At 35.1% G+C, this 17,992-nt stretch overlaps 1 protein-coding gene across 1 annotated transcript in view; it reads left to right on the top strand.

Moving 5' to 3' along the window:
• LOC108548251 (thyrotropin-releasing hormone receptor) overlaps positions 1 to 17,992 on the top strand; it is a 36,743-nt gene that overhangs the window by 13,046 nt on the left and 5,705 nt on the right. The window lies entirely within an intron of this gene.

Genomic DNA, 17,992 nt, shown 5'->3' with positions numbered 1-17,992 from the left:
TTTTTGAGAATACAGAGGACACTCGAGGTTGAAATTGTTAGATTAATTTATAATTCGGAAATAAATTTTCAAAGTCTAGAGAAGTGAGGAAATGTTGACCACTATTCCCAACTTTCATACTAAATTCATTTTCACTTTCCTTCAGGGCAAAATTCCATAAAAGTTTGTCAAACAGATTTCTTTATACGCGTATACTTAAACTACATACGTGTATATTAAAATTTAGTAATCCTCGTTACAAAATAATACTCACTTGTATAGGATATTAAACTGTGCTATCTTTCTACTAGCTCATCAAAATACCTAATATACAAGGTGTCCAAGGAATGGTAGTAAAATCGGTAAGGGGTGATTCTACGTGAAAAAGCAAATCGAAAATGAAGAATAAAATTTTTTCATTCGAAGCTTCGTTGTTGAGAAAATCGACTTTGAATATTCACCGCGTACGCGTGCACTTGACTTCGGCTCACAAGATGGACGACTATCGGTATATCAGCGCGCTCGCTGAATATTCAAAGCCGATTTTCTCGACAACGAAGCTCCGAATGAAAAAGTTTTATTCTTCGTTTTTGATTTGCTTTTTCACGTAGAATCGCCCCTCCTCGGTTGTACCGCCGATGCCGATGTATCGATGGTCTACCCATCTAAGTCATAATTAAGTGCACACGTAGTCGATGAATATTCAAAGCCGTTTTTCTCGACAACGAAGCTTCGAATGAAAAAGTTTTATTCTTCATTTTCGATTTGCTTTTTCACGTAGAATCTCCTTTCTTGGTTGTAATATACCAACTTTACTGGGACAACGTGTATAACGCAGTTTGGCTCATGAAATCGATCGTATCGGATGAAAAGTAAGAGATAAGGAAAGAAGAAAGCACGAGGGAAGAATGGAACAAAATGAAATACAAATTCACGCGTCTTTGCAGTTTCAATAACAATATATTTTTGCTTAATATAGTGGAACGTGAGGTAGGAAAATACTCACGTATCGTGTTGAATATACTGTGATTTCTACGGGGAACGAGCTCTTTTCAAGCAGACCATGCCACAAATTAAAGAGCCGCGAGAGGAAAGTTTACAGTGAAAGCCTGAATCTTTTTCGAATAGTGATCATCATCGTCATGAATGTACATCGTGACTGCATTATTATCAAACAGTCCAATTCTTGATAACAATGTTTCGCGTAGATAACACTGTTTGTAGTGTAATTTTACAAACAAAATTACGTATACACGAATAATTGCTTTCTAATTGGGAAAGCTTTTATTATAAAACACATTGAAAAAGCAAAAATTATTCTAACATTGGCTCATTTATCTGTCGGTATATTTTCACTGTTTATTCCTCATTTTCATTCTTCATTTTCAAGATTGTTCCATGGCTATATTGCTTTTAGATCAGTATGACAGAAAAGAAATTTCTTCAAACTTCCAGTTTATTTTTACAACTTAAATTTGAATAAATTATAACAGTGTCTGTCTTAAATGTTACTTTTTAAACAATCCTTCGTTATTAATATATGTCGATATTTTTATCGAACGTTTTAACCATAGAAACAGGTGATTTTGTAAAATCCCAAATTAGATTTACCGTGTTGATAAAATGAAAAACTTGTATAAATTAAGGGAATTATAAAATTTTGATCGAAAGTGTAACAATATTTTCACCACTGCAAATATAGTAAGAAAAGAAAAATGCAGTTAAAGGGAACAAATATAAATATCAAATTTATCTTGGAAATGTTTTCACTAATAAACTTATCTTATCAGGTTTAATCTTTAGACACGAAAATGAGCATGATAACAACGCTGCTAGTGATTTGAAACAATCATAAATTAATACTCCACCACAAGCACACCGATAATTATACGTGTAAACAACTAGTCACTATTCCAGTTTATACCGAGAAAATATAAGTGACTATTCCAATTTATACTCAGAGAAGACACCGATGGAATGTGGTCGGAAAAATTGGGTCACCCTATATGCTATTAAATATACACGTATACATACGTATACAGCGACTGCCTATTTCGGGTAGCTGACAAGCGTTCCGTGGTGTTGATGGCGGCGCGGACGTGGTCTGATGTCGAGAATGATGGGAATGGTTCTTCGACGAGTGAAACGATTGCTGCGAGGGTGGCCGCCGACCTCCAACCACTGGTCCCAGATTGATGCCTCCGGCACTGTTGTTACTGCTGCTAGCACTCTGGAAATTAAGGAAGAACGTTACGAAAGAATTTGATACGATCCTTCTCTCGCAAGAACATACATTTCACGTGGAATTTGTATTTCCCTGATAAAACTTCTTGAGTAATGAAACGATTAATTTGGGGTAATATGTAAGTCGTCTAAGACTCAACTACTGTCAGATACAAAAATGTATCTGATATCTGAAAAGGAGTAGCTATTTGTATAGATAAAAATTTATAAACGATATTCATCTTGATGTCACATTTAAATTTATCGAGATCCCAAACTGGAAAATCATAGAATATATTTTTACACAAAATTTAAAGTGACATTCAACGAAATTATTTCTATATATTCTCGTGTCTTTCTTGTTCTGTCATTTATGTTAAGAATATAGTACATTTGCACTTGGAATAAACAACGTTGTAGTGACCGATTCAATTACAAGACGCCGGCAAGAAATAACCCAGCTGGTAATAAAGATCTACGGGGAGCCAATAATTTTTCAGCCACGGTATCTCCAAGTGTCATCCCAATCATTATCGGTCCGGTTAGATAGGATACCATATCGTTTCCATTACTGGCCACGGATGTGTCACTTATCCACAGCCCTGCAACCGATATGTGTCCGATTACCTATTGTACAGGGTGTTTCATCTACCTTATTCATCTTAATTGTACTTTCCTCCAGTTGGTGAACCCTAATACGAGGCCAGAGTCTGGGGATAAAGAACTCCTTTGCTTTGAGTAAATTATCGACAGTGCGATTAACCCTTTGCACTACAATGACGTGTCTAACTCGTCAGGAATTCTTCCTGTCAAGTTTCGAGATCATAAGCTATACTAATCATGCGACCATAATTGTATTTCACACGTTCCAACGTGCACAGAATTTCTAGAATTTCTCAAATTTTTATCCAGTCTTATCGTCCATGGAATATAGATACATAGTGGGCAATTAAAATTAAATACTACTTCCATATATAATTTTTCGTAATTGAATAGCAGTGCAATAGGGTATTTGGGTCAAGAATATACCTCTTGACATTTTAAGGGCATCTATGTTTTGACAATCAACGCCATCTGTCATTAACTAGAACTTCAAGGATAGCACACACGGTTGAAACGTTTCATGGAAACAGTGTCCATATTTTAGTTTGATTTGGAAGATTAAAATATTAGAAGGATATACAAACTGTTATAGTCAAGTGATACACGCACTTGATTAAAATACAATGATAATACAATCATTAGGATATAATATACACGCGCTATTAAGAGAGCAGACTGTGACGTAAACTCTATCATAACCATTCTTTAAAAATTCATAGAAAATGTTGGGAAGAAGATAGCCATATGAATCTTTCACAGATTGTACTTTCAACTTTAAACTACCCATAAAAAAATTGAGGTAAAAGATATCGCGATAGAAATGGCCGGAAAAAATTTTTGAATTAACCATCTCCAAAATAGAGCGGATCTCGATGGTGGGCAGGATACAGCGCGGAGAAAATATCTGTAAAGGGTGAAAAAATATGGCGAGTGATGGCAAACAATATGGCTATCGCACTGACCACTGTTAACAAATTTAGAGCTTCGAACAAGTTCAAAGAAAAATCACGAAGTTGGAGATAATAGGAAGAGACAAATTGTTCCTAAGAAACAATTTTTTTGAAAAATTCTCCGAATTTTTGGATTTTCTGACGGTAGTTAGCGTGAGAGCCGCATGTCTTGGACACATGCTCAAAAAATTTCACAATGATTGGAACCGAGGTTCTTTCGCTATGCTGTCCATCATAGCCAGAAGCAGCGTTCTGAGAAAATTGTGGTTAAACATTTGTTTGGCGAAAATGATTGCGTATCAGCCAGAGTCAATACGCAACAAAGGAATTTTTCCAATTCCGGGTTTGCTGCATTCAACTCAACAAATGAATGAGAATTTTTTAAGACAATAAAAAGGAAATTGGATTTTTTAAAAACCACGTACTGGTCTGCATACTTGGATAATAACGAGAATAACATTTTGGAATATTTGAAGTTAGGAAATACATAAAAATTAGTAAACTCGTGTAGAAGTACGTAGCAGGAAATTGTTTCACGAAATGAATTTTGATTAGAAATTTCAATTCTGTCATTTTCATACGTAAGGGGTGTCCCAAAATCCACGCAACAAATAATTTTGATAGGAGAAAAATAAACCTTAATTACCTGTAAAATATTTCTCCATAATTGAAAAATATTATTCTTGTGTGATGTCACACTGCTGTCATCACAACTGCCACACTGTTTTTATACTTCGTTGACAACGCTTTACCACAAAAATGGCGCAAAATTCAAATCTTGCGTGAATTTTGGGACTCCTTTATATCCAATTCCAAATTCCATTATGTTCAACAAGGAATTTTTATTAACGTTATAAGCACAAACAAAGTTTGATCCTTTTTGATTTTTGTTACAAATTTAATAGAGTGTTATAAATTGTCGATACTAAATTCCACGTATCTATATTCACCAATTCTCGAAATAACTATAAGTGTATACACTGGTATCGAGATTGCGTAATTTCTTTCCATTTATCATCGAAGCAAAGATTTTCTTTTTCCACACGTCAAACACAATCATAACACATGCATAACACATTCACCAAATAACCTAGCATTGTTCTTTATTGCTTGCACAATTTTTCCATCATGCCTGTGATCGATTCGTATAGGAATTTAATCGAGAGCAGAAAATTCAACGATGTTGACGAAAAAATTTCTTTATTATGACACGAACATATCTGATTCACGTTTATATGAATTCTAATAAATTCCCAACTCGCAAAAAACTTTTTCAGATAACATACAAACCTATTCATCGATGATGAACATTTCATTCAATGAAAGAGGATATCATGCGAGACAATATTGGAATAAAATGGGGAAACGAGAAAAATAGAGGCAAAGAAAATTTAATATGATTCTAGTTATTCAGAGGTATCGTATACATCGCTGAACAATTAGTTCATTCGATTCGATGATTTTATGAGTAAATTGGAAATTGAAATCAACGGGACTCGAGCAATATAAAGGCGAATTCTTGTAATCCGGCTAATAAAAATTGACGTCTTTGAGATTTTTTTCTAAGGAAACCATGATAAATTTTAGTATGCAGTTTTCGCACACAGATTTATTAATACTTGAAGAATATTCTCAATTTTTTTTTAACGAAATTATTAAAAATTGTGGAAATTATATAGCCTTAAGTAGGATCGTGATTTTAAAAACGGGCTCGAATGGCTGACACGATTCCGGACCATCCGGTTAGCCGAAACGAAAAAACTAAAAAGCATCTTAATTAGTATACATACGTCTATAGCATGAACCATGGAAACAGCGAAATTTCGAAAATTAAAAAAATGACAGCGTTTTGAAGTTCAAATATCGATTTTCCTCCTACTTTCCGTCCTTCACCTGGTAAACAAAAATAGAACAAAAATGATTAAAAAAGTGGATTCTTTGAAATGCACAATGCACGCGACGAAGGCACATCCTGTGAAGATTCCATCCAAATTTCGAGTCGATTGATGAACTAAAATGCGAGATATCCCTCTGGCAAGTTCAAAAAGCACGATTTCGAGAAAAACGCGTTTGAAGTTTTCGTTCCCCATTGTACAATGCTTCTATACTTCAATTTAAATATCCAAATCCTTTTACACGGACATTTTTGAAAGCGTATACTTTGAGAAAATGTAAAGAAAAAAAAAAATTGATTTTTTTAAGTCGGATTACAAGAATTCCCCCTTAGAAACAACTATACTTTAATTTGCATTCGCAATTATACTTTGCATTCTTAATTCCCATCACTATCATGTCCCTATTGTATTAATACCTATATTGTTCACAAGTTTTCACAACCTCGAAGAATCCCTCAATATTTCAAAAACTAACCATAGGGTCAGCTTGGCAATATCTCGCATACACGTAGGATCGGTTTGGGTGAATGGGCTAAAATAGCGTTGTCTTACTTCTTAATAAGATACAATAAGCTTATACGTGGATTAACGGCTATGAAACAAGAGGTTACTCGCTATGGTACGTTCAACTTTGACTTCTTACATACTGACACACTATTAGCAACTTCCTAAAGACTCTTGGAGACAGTGAAGGACTGTAGACTGTTCATGACTCTCAGTAACAGCAAATCTACTGGTGTGCATAGCCATCTGCTATACCAATAAATAAGTCTACTCAACTAGCCTACGAACCTATAGAATTTTACAGGATACTGAATAGATCAACTATCGTTCAGAGTAACAGCAAATCTACTGACTTCATGACTCTCGACTCTAGACCTTAGACCGTGGAGATAGGAGCTGTCCGCGCCCTTGCACCCTTATTTAAAGCATTCATGCCCAGGCTTTCCTTTCCAATCCTCTATCGTTCAGAGTAACAGCAAATCTACTGACTTCATGACTCTCGACTCTAGACCTTAGACCGTAGAGACAGGAGCTGTCCGCGCCCTTGCACCCTTATTTAATGCATTCATGCCCAGGCTTTCCTTTCCAATCATGCCCCTTTCCCACGCAACCTCCGTGGGCCAGGTACTGCAATAACTCTTGATGCATTCCTAAACTTTCGCTCGACCCTACCATAAATATTCTTTACGGTTAATTCGCTTGCACGCGGCCACTTCCATCCTAAGCCCAAACACACTTGACATTCTTTCAGGGCCGTGCTTATTCCAATCCCATATACATTATTCTAGATTTAAGTACTTGAGTCGATTTACAGCCAGTTGTCTTCAAGACTGTTCAAACTGTCTACAACAGGGAGTCTATCGGCCAGACATGATTCAGCTGATGCTGGAGGCGAAGCAGAAAGACGGGAAAGAGCTAACGATCGATGAGATGACATGCCAAGCTTTCGTCTTCTTCATTGCCAACTTCGACACAGTGTCCACCATCGTCTCCTTCGCCATGCACGAACTGGCCTTAAATCCGGACGTACAGGCGAAGCTGCACGCAGAAATCGAAGAAGTGGTGGAGAAAACCAACGGGAAACCCAGTTACGAGCTTCTAAAGGCCATGCAATACATGGACGCTGTGATATCCGAAACTCTTAGGCTATATGCCTTGCTTCCGTTCCTAGATCGCGTATGCGTGAAAGAGTTTCAACTGCCTCCAACGACACCTGGATCCCGACCTATTACCATAAAGCCAGGTGAAATGGTGTGGTTCCTACCGTTCGCTCTTCAACGAGATCCGAAGTATTTTTCGAACCCGACGAAATTCCATCCTGATCGATTTTTGTCCAAGGAAGCTCACCAGGCAACCTACCTACCGTTTGGACTCGGACCTAGAATTTGCATTGGGAATAGGTTCGCTTTGATACAGTGCAAAATGGCGCTGTTTTACCTGATATGGCGCTGCGAGCTGGAACCTTGCGAGAAGACCGCAATCCCATTAGAGTTCAGCAGTAAGAGTTTCGTATTACTGCCGAAAGAGGGATTCTGGCTGAACGTGAGATCGAGAAATAAATCTTATCGCTCGAAGACGTGTCGTGGGAATGGCAAGGTAACAAATGGGAAAGAGAATGAAACGGCTAGGAATAAACAGTCAGCTTAGCCAGGGGAACTTAATTAATCGTTTAATTAAGTATAAAACGAAAATCGGTAATATAGAATATATTAATAAAATTATAATAAAAATAATTAAATAATCACGAATTGTTTAATCAGTTCAGTGATTTTCGTTGATTTCTTCACCGATTGTTACTTTGAGGTTAGCTTGTACTGTGATTTTAAGTTCGATTGATTTGAGGTTAGGTTAGGATTATTCGTATAAGAAACTTTGTCCACTTACGTTGTTATCGTATACATACTCGTGTGTCATATTGTTATATTTTATAAATTAAACGATAATAAAATTATAAGAAACTGAATCGTCTTTGTCGGCGTCCAGAATTAATGTACAGAGAGGTTAGATTGTACAATTTCTCTACTATTTCGATGAATTTTAAAATTTTACTATTTTTAAATATTTAAATGACCAATTTAAATGTACAATTATGCAAGTTATTTAAATATTTAAAATATTAAAAAATTTTAAATAATTAAAATAATAATTTATTTAAATATCTTGCATAATTGTACATTTATCAAACAATTGAATATCATGAAAAATATTTAAATCAATTGACGATCATTAAAAATATTTAAACAAATTAAATATCACTAAAAATGTTTAAATCAATTGTAATGATTTGATGATTTAAAACAAAACTTTTCAAAGAGATTTAATAAGAGATTTGTTCGTCATTTTTCCAGAGTACAATTTTCATTAAAATCTGATTTCCAATATTGTTCCATTCGATGAAATATCAACGCAATTATTCACGTAGAGTCAGTACTGTATGAATCCTTTAAAAGCCATCACGGTAAATCTATTTTTCGATATTTTCTGGGTTTTGTAAATATTAATAGAATAAATAATTTTTACTAAAACCTAATCGATACTGTATTGGTAAATTGGTATGACTATGCTAATGAGTTTTCCATAGAAATCGTTTACTTAAAAGTTTGCAAATGGAATACATTTTTTCTTGTAAAATGTATTATTTGGAAAATCAATTCAAATGTAAGTTTCTTCCTAACTTTTTAAATTTTCTTTTTTTTTAATTCGACTTAAGAAAGTAGAAGCTCTCTTGTGACTAAATGTAATCGATCGAGTGTAAGTTGTCTGCACAATTCTTGCAAGAGAATGTTCATTTGTATATATAGTAGGATGGCGAATACTGGTCTCGAGACACCGAAAATTATCGAAAAAACCAGAACACGATAACGCAAACTCAAAACTCGTAAACTGATTTAACTCAGGGAAAGAACACCAAGATAACGAAATGAAAACACACAAGGACACACTCTTTTAAAACTCTCTTTCCAACACCAAGCGACTCACACTTGTGCTGGCCACAACCGATTTCTAAGGACTCTGTTTGGGTTGTCAAGGACCACGGTTTTATGCTTTCCTTAACCTATGCTTCACCTCCCCGTATGGGAGTCACGCAACTTAATTTTGTTATATAGAATAACTTTTCGATTTGCTTCTGAAAGATATCGATCGGTTTACAATTTGTTTTTGTTGGCAATAGCCGATTCGCGATTTCTTTTGGTATCCTACAATATACTGAAGAGTAAAATTGAATCTATTAATATTATATTATATTATATTATAATATTATTATATATTATTATTATTATTATATTAATATTAGTTAATATTCGAACAGCCATAACTTCGTGAGAAGGAATCATGCGATAATATTTTTGTGGTCAATATAAAGGGCGAAGCTTGTACTTGCACGTGCCTAAATTTAATTTACACTTATACGTTTTCATAGTAGAAAAGAAAGACAGTTTTTCACGTAGAATATTGGAAAAATTCGAACGTGAATTTTACCAATATCATTTTTCACGAATAAAATGCAATCGCGAATATTATAATTAATTATTGTAAATTACGATTTATGATAGATTATTGAAATGCTTCGCGTTTTCAGAGTCGATATGATGACACCTCATTAACATTGCGATCTAGGTGGAACAGGAGTATCAAATTATGCAAATACATATGGACTGTTGATATTAACATGCAATCTGCATAAAGTTTGCTGATTCCACACTTCGCATCCGCCCTCCCAAATATCCCAAATATCGAGCAGCCTTTCTTCGCTGCTAGGTCGTGACCTAATTATGAGAAAAAAGAAGGGAAAAGAAAAATTGATGACATGGGAAAGACGTACGACATACGTGCAGAATCATCGACATAGAAGTGTCTGAGTATGTCAAATGAATTTTATTTCCACGTTAATATTCGATGCTCAAATTGAAACACTGAAAAGTATCCTAATTAATATAAACACGGCAGTAACACGAATCACTGAAACACCGAAATTTCGAAAATTAAAAAAATGGCGGCATTTTGAAATTTAAATAGATTTTCCTCGTGCTTTTCCTCCTTCAGGTGTCCAAGAAAAGTAGAAAAAAATATCGGATTTTGAAATACGTGGTGCACGCGATGGGGGTACATCTGGTGAAGATCCCCTCAAAATTTCGTGTCGATTGGTCACTTCAAACGAGAGATATCCCGTTGACCAGTTCGAAAAACTGGTTTCGAGAAAAACGCGTTTAAAGTTTTCGTTGCCCGTTGTACAATGCCTGTACGCCGCGCTTCAACAATCCGTAACTTTGTTAATTTCACGAATTCGAACAAATTCTTTTACACAGACATTCTCGAAAGCATCTACTTTGAGAAAATGTAAAAAAAAAAAAAATGTATTTTTTGAACCGAATCATGGGAATACTCTTTCAACGAGATTGAAATTAAATTGGTTTTACCAAAGTATTCCGGGAAACACGTAACTAAATGACGAGTGAGAAAGAAGAATGTGTACAACAGTTCGTTATCAACGTTTTAATTGTCTTCAAAGCGTGCTCAACCATCGTTATATTGACGCTCGTTATAGGGAAATCCATATAGGGACTTTTGTTACAAATTACGATGGTTACTAGATTATTCGGCAAACTTTCTGCTGACAGTATACACAGAATTTGGAAAAGAATTAAATAACTCGTCGTGACCATATATTTCTATTAAAAAATAAAAATAATGAGAAGATTTAATTGTTGTACAGAAGAAATGTTTATGTACAAATGGTATGTTTTATAAACAACATTGAACAACAACGTTGTTGTCATTTATATTGTATAATAAATCATCACGAAGAGAGGAGAAAACTTGTGTTTTCTCATGTTTGTAATTCATGTTTGTAATAACAAACATGACAGTATATTGTAAAGAAAATAGCATTGGAGTAACTGTATACGTGTGCGATGTTTGGAAACACCATTTTCCGTGAAGATATATATGTACATTTTATCTGTTGACGTTTATATAGGATCACCATCTTAAATCATCCCCCCTTCTTCGACCCATAGTATATTGGTCGTTTGTAAAGAGTGATGGTTTTCGATATTTCTTCGACATGGATGGTCCTTCAGGTACAATGAATAAATGCTGTCTGAGCTATTTGACATTTTCCTATTAATTACCTTCTAAATCGCCCTTAAATTATTAGCCCCTCGGGCACTCGACGATTTTTTGGCTAAAAAAGGGTAGGAGTTCAAAGATTTTCTACTGTAGAGCTGACGATATTTTTTTGGACAGTAAATAAAAAATCTATAATAATTAACACGTAGAATTATTTGATCTTGATACTTCTCACAACGTTACATTATCTTAAATTTGACATTTTAATTAATATAGATGTTCAAAATTTTATCAAATGGCCACTGAAGGGCTGATCCACTCTCGAGTGCAAAAGGTTGATCAATCTAATTGGCTAATACGATTCAGCTGATTAGCAATCAGTGCTAGTGAAAATTACGTCGTCTCGCCGATTCGCGATCAGTCCTAATGAAAATTACGTCGTTTCGCCGATTAGCGATCAACTCTAGTGAAAATTACGTCTTCTTGCCGATTTGCGTTCAGCCCTAGTGAAAATTACGTCGTCTCGTCGATTCGCGGTCAGTGCTAGTGAAAATTACGTCGTCTTGTCGATTCGCGATCAGTCCTAGTGAAAATTACGTCGTTTCGCCGATTCGCGACCAGCCCTAGTGAAAATTACGTCGTTTCGCCGATTCACGATCAGCCCTAGTGAAAATTATGTCGTTTTGCCAATACGCGATCAGGCCTAGTGAAAATTACGTCGTCTCGCCGATTCGCGATCAGTCCTAATGAAAATTACGTCGTTTCGCCGATTAGCGATCAACTCTAGTGAAAATTACGTCTTCTTGCCGATTTGCGTTCAGCCCTAGTGAAAATTACGTCGTCTCGTCGATTCGCGGTCAGCCCTAGTGAAAATTACGTCGTCTTGTCGATTCGCGATCAGTTCTAGTGAAAATTACGTCGTTTCGCCGATTCGCGATCAGTCCTAGTGAAAATTACGTCGTTTCGCCGATTCACGAATCAGCCCTGGTGAAAATTATGTCGTTTTACCAATACGCGATCAGCCCTAGTGAAAATAACGTCGCCTTACCGATTCGCGATCAGCCCTAGTGAAAATTACGTCGCCTTACCGATACGCGATCAGGCCTAGTGAAAATTACGTCTTCTTGCCGATTTGCGGTCAGCCCTAGTGAAAATTACGTCGTCTCGCCGATTCGCGATCAGTCCTAGTGAAAATTACGCCGCCTCACTGATTTGCGATTCGCCCCTTGCGGGGATCACGACCCCCCTGCAAAGATCGCGCAACTCAGCTAGCTTGTTTCTGAAAATAGCCTTCCGTGTCGGTATCAGTCGATTTACGATTTGTTTTTCTAAAATAAGATCCTGAATCAGCATCAGCATTAGATTTGCGATTTCTTCCCCTAAAAATAGCATCCTACATATACACATACTTCTGAAGAGAACCTGAAAATCGTTTCTTGCGAAACAGGGTTCGCGAATTGTGAGATTTATAATTCATTTTACACAGCTATTTTAATTTCGGTCACGGAAAGGGAAAATATTCGAAACTATTTTCAAACGTTCGATAAATACTGATACGTTTTCGTCTCGATTGAACGAGTATCCCTTATCTCGAAGTGCTGGTCCATTTTTTGCTATTTATCATGGTCAGGGGTAAATAGCTTCGATGAGCCACATTAACCTACATTCCCGCCCTGTTGCTATAACATTTTCCTTCTTTTGTAACGATCCCTTTTGTTCGCGCGATATCGATATCTCCGTTGAAGAGCAACGAAAATTGTTGCTCCTGCTCTGGAACTATGAGTTCCTTCGATTTTTAATTGACGCCCTAAAGGCGGGTACACGAGGAAATTTCGAAGAGAGTGAACTAGAATTACCTTCAGTTATAACAGACATACAGCAAAAATATTGGAAGCCTATTATAATTCTAGGTATTATCCTCCAGTAATTCTGATTAGAGACATTTTCATTTTATTCCACATTTTAGTCATTTTTAATGGCAACTTATTAATTATCCGATCTTCTTAGTTACCATTTAATATACTCAATTTATTATAGATAGTAATAATAATAATTATAGATATTATTTTAAAATTAAGACAAGCAGCTTGATTATATTAGAGTTCATTGTAATTCTTTTCAGATTTTAGAATGCTAATCAAGGTAAAATTTATATATGCAATTTGTAAGCATAATAAACAAGAAATTATGATCTTCATGGACATTTTGTTACATTTCTTTTGTATACTATACAATAAAATTCTAATATTCCCACAATAAGGTATTGTATTATGACATAGATTTTTCATCTTTTGACACTCAAGCTGAATGATGTATTGTTGATAATCTTTTATGATCCTTGACAGTGTCTTATACATTTTTCTGGAATCGATATTCTCAAGAACGCGAATTCACTCTTTAAGCCTCATTTGCAATGTATAGATAATATACCTTCATAGCAATAACTTGAAGTTTCTTCTATACGAGAACATATCACCTTGTAAAATCACATATGTATTTCACTAAAATATACATATATGTGTTCTAGAACTGTCAAGTCACGTATACATCAGCATTTGACGCTAATTATTTTTAGAAACGACTGGAGCAATTTATTCCACGTTTATCCATAAATTTTATCCGATAGAATATATTTTCGCACGTGACTGCATATGAAAATTAAATAGCATAAATTTGTGTTCGTTTATAGAACAGGAGTCACCTTTGCTCTTAAATTCCAAAGACTCTGAACTAGAAAGTGAATTTAACTTTGAATAATGCATGCATTCCGTGCATGCAACATAACCTAACCTCTGCGGTCGAATAAAGTTATCGATAACGTACCATAGCGAGTAACCTCTTGTTTCATAGCCGTTAATCCACGTATAAGCTTATTGTATCTTATTAAGAAGTAAGACAACGCTATTTTAGCCCATTCACCCAAACCGATCCTACGTGTATGCGAGATATTGCCAAGCTGACCCTATGGTTAGTTTTTGAAATATTGAGGGATTCTTCGAGGTTGTGAAAACTTGTGAACAATATAGGTATTAATACAATAGGGACATGATAGTGATGGGAATTAAGAATGCAAAGTATAATTGCGAATGCAAATTAAAGTATAGTTGTTTCTAAGGGGGAATTCTTGTAATCCGACTTAAAAAAATCAATTTTTTTTTTTCTTTACATTTTCTCAAAGTATACGCTTTCAAAAATGTCCGTGTAAAAGGATTTGGATATTTAAATTGAAGTATAGAAGCATTGTACAATGGGGAACGAAAACTTCAAACGCGTTTTTCTCGAAATCGTGCTTTTTGAACTTGCCAGAGGGATATCTCGCATTTTAGTTCATCAATCGACTCGAAATTTGGATGGAATCTTCACAGGATGTGCCTTCGTCGCGTGCATTGTGCATTTCAAAGAATCCACTTTTTTAATCATTTTTGTTCTATTTTTGTTTACCAGGTGAAGGACGGAAAGTAGGAGGAAAATCGATATTTGAACTTCAAAACGCTGTCATTTTTTTAATTTTCGAAATTTCGCTGTTTCCATGGTTCATGCTATAGACGTATGTATACTAATTAAGATGCTTTTTAGTTTTTTCGTTTCGGCTAACCGGATGGTCCGGAATCGTGTCAGCCATTCGAGCCCGTTTTTAAAATCACGATCCTACTTAAGGCTATATAATTTCCACAATTTTTAATAATTTCGTTAAAAAAAAATTGAGAATATTCTTCAAGTATTAATAAATCTGTGTGCGAAAACTGCATACTAAAATTTATCATGGTTTCCTTAGAAAAAAATCTCAAAGACGTCAATTTTTATTAGCCGGATTACAAGAATTCGCCTTTATATTGCTCGAGTCCCGTTGATTTCAATTTCCAATTTACTCATAAAATCATCGAATCGAATGAACTAATTGTTCAGCGATGTATACGATACCTCTGAATAACTAGAATCATATTAAATTTTCTTTGCCTCTATTTTTCTCGTTTCCCCATTTTATTCCAATATTGTCTCGCATGATATCCTCTTTCATTGAATGAAATGTTCATCATCGATGAATAGGTTTGTATGTTATCTGAAAAAGTTTTTTGCGAGTTGGGAATTTATTAGAATTCATATAAACGTGAATCAGATATGTTCGTGTCATAATAAAGAAATTTTTTCGTCAACATCGTTGAATTTTCTGCTCTCGATTAAATTCCTATACGAATCGATCACAGGCATGATGGAAAAATTGTGCAAGCAATAAAGAACAATGCTAGGTTATTTGGTGAATGTGTTATGCATGTGTTATGATTGTGTTTGACGTGTGGAAAAAGAAAATCTTTGCTTCGATGATAAATGGAAAGAAATTACGCAATCTCGATACCAGTGTATACACTTATAGTTATTTCGAGAATTGGTGAATATAGATACGTGGAATTTAGTATCGACAATTTATAACACTCTATTAAATTTGTAACAAAAATCAAAAAGGATCAAACTTTGTTTGTGCTTATAACGTTAATAAAAATTCCTTGTTGAACATAATGGAATTTGGAATTGGATATAAAGGAGTCCCAAAATTCACGCAAGATTTGAATTTTGCGCCATTTTTGTGGTAAAGCGTTGTCAACGAAGTATAAAAACAGTGTGGCAGTTGTGATGACAGCAGTGTGACATCACACAAGAATAATATTTTTCAATTATGGAGAAATATTTTACAGGTAATTAAGGTTTATTTTTCTCCTATCAAAATTATTTGTTGCGTGGATTTTGGGACACCCCTTACGTATGAAAATGACAGAATTGAAATTTCTAATCAAAATTCATTTCGTGAAACAATTTCCTGCTACGTACTTCTACACGAGTTTACTAATTTTTATGTATTTCCTAACTTCAAATATTCCAAAATGTTATTCTCGTTATTATCCAAGTATGCAGACCAGTACGTGGTTTTTAAAAAATCCAATTTCCTTTTTATTGTCTTAAAAAATTCTCATTCATTTGTTGAGTTGAATGCAGCAAACCCGGAATTGGAAAAATTCCTTTGTTGCGTATTGACTCTGGCTGATACGCAATCATTTTCGCCAAACAAATGTTTAACCACAATTTTCTCAGAACGCTGCTTCTGGCTATGATGGACAGCATAGCGAAAGAACCTCGGTTCCAATCATTGTGAAATTTTTTGAGCATGTGTCCAAGACATGCGGCTCTCACGCTAACTACCGTCAGAAAATCCAAAAATTCGGAGAATTTTTCAAAAAAATTGTTTCTTAGGAACAATTTGTCTCTTCCTATTATCTCCAACTTCGTGATTTTTCTTTGAACTTGTTCGAAGCTCTAAATTTGTTAACAGTGGTCAGTGCGATAGCCATATTGTTTGCCATCACTCGCCATATTTTTTCACCCTTTACAGATATTTTCTCCGCGCTGTATCCTGCCCACCATCGAGATCCGCTCTATTTTGGAGATGGTTAATTCAAAAATTTTTTCCGGCCATTTCTATCGCGATATCTTCTATCTCAATTTTTTTATGGGTAGTTTAAAGTTGAAAGTACAGTCTGTGAAAGATTCATATGGCTATCTTCTTCCCAACATTTTCTATGAATTTTTAAAGAATGGTTATGATAGAGTTTACGTCACAGTCTGCTCTCTTAATAGCGCGTGTATATTATATCCTAATGATTGTATTATCATTGTATTTTAATCAAGTGCGTGTATCACTTGACTATAACAGTTTGTATATCCTTCTAATATTTTAATCTTCCAAATCAAACTAAAATATGGACACTGTTTCCATGAAACGTTTCAACCGTGTGTGCTATCCTTGAAGTTCTAGTTACTGACAGATGGCGTTGATTGTCAAAACATAGATGCCCTTAAAATGTCAAGAGGTATATTCTTGACCCAAATACCCTATTGCACTGCTATTCAATTACGAAAAATTATATATGGAAGTAGTATTTAATTTTAATTGCCCACTATGTATCTATATTCCATGGACGATAAGACTGGATAAAAATTTGAGAAATTCTAGAAATTCTGTGCACGTTGGAACGTGTGAAATACAATTATGGTCGCATGATTAGTATAGCTTATGATCTCGAAACTTGACAAGAAGAATTCCTGACGAGTTAGACACGTCATTGTAGTGCAAAGGGTTAATCGCACTGTCGATAATTTACTCAAAGCAAAGGAGTTCTTTATCCCCAGACTCTGGCCTCGTATTAGGGTTCACCAACTGGAGGAAAGTACAATTAAGATGAATAAGGTAGATGAAACACCCTGTACAATAGGTAATCGGACACATATCGGTTGCAGGGCTGTGGATAAGTGACACATCCGTGGCCAGTAATGGAAACGATATGGTATCCTATCTAACCGGACCGATAATGATTGGGATGACACTTGGAGATACCGTGGCTGAAAAATTATTGGCTCCCCGTAGATCTTTATTACCAGCTGGGTTATTTCTTGCCGGCGTCTTGTAATTGAATCGGTCACTACAACGTTGTTTATTCCAAGTGCAAATGTACTATATTCTTAACATAAATGACAGAACAAGAAAGACACGAGAATATATAGAAATAATTTCGTTGAATGTCACTTTAAATTTTGTGTAAAAATATATTCTATGATTTTCCAGTTTGGGATCTCGATAAATTTAAATGTGACATCAAGATGAATATCGTTTATAAATTTTTATCTATACAAATAGCTACTCCTTTTCAGATATCAGATACATTTTTGTATCTGACAGTAGTTGAGTCTTAGACGACTTACATATTACCCCAAATTAAT

Source organism: Eufriesea mexicana, unplaced genomic scaffold (assembly GCF_001483705.2).
Source record: "Eufriesea mexicana isolate 0111107269 unplaced genomic scaffold, ASM148370v2 scaffold1490, whole genome shotgun sequence".
In the NCBI taxonomy this organism is placed as follows: Eukaryota; Metazoa; Arthropoda; class Insecta; order Hymenoptera; family Apidae; genus Eufriesea; species Eufriesea mexicana.
The sequence above is the reverse complement of the archived record's forward strand: the minus strand, read 5'-3'. Positions and strand labels throughout refer to the sequence as shown.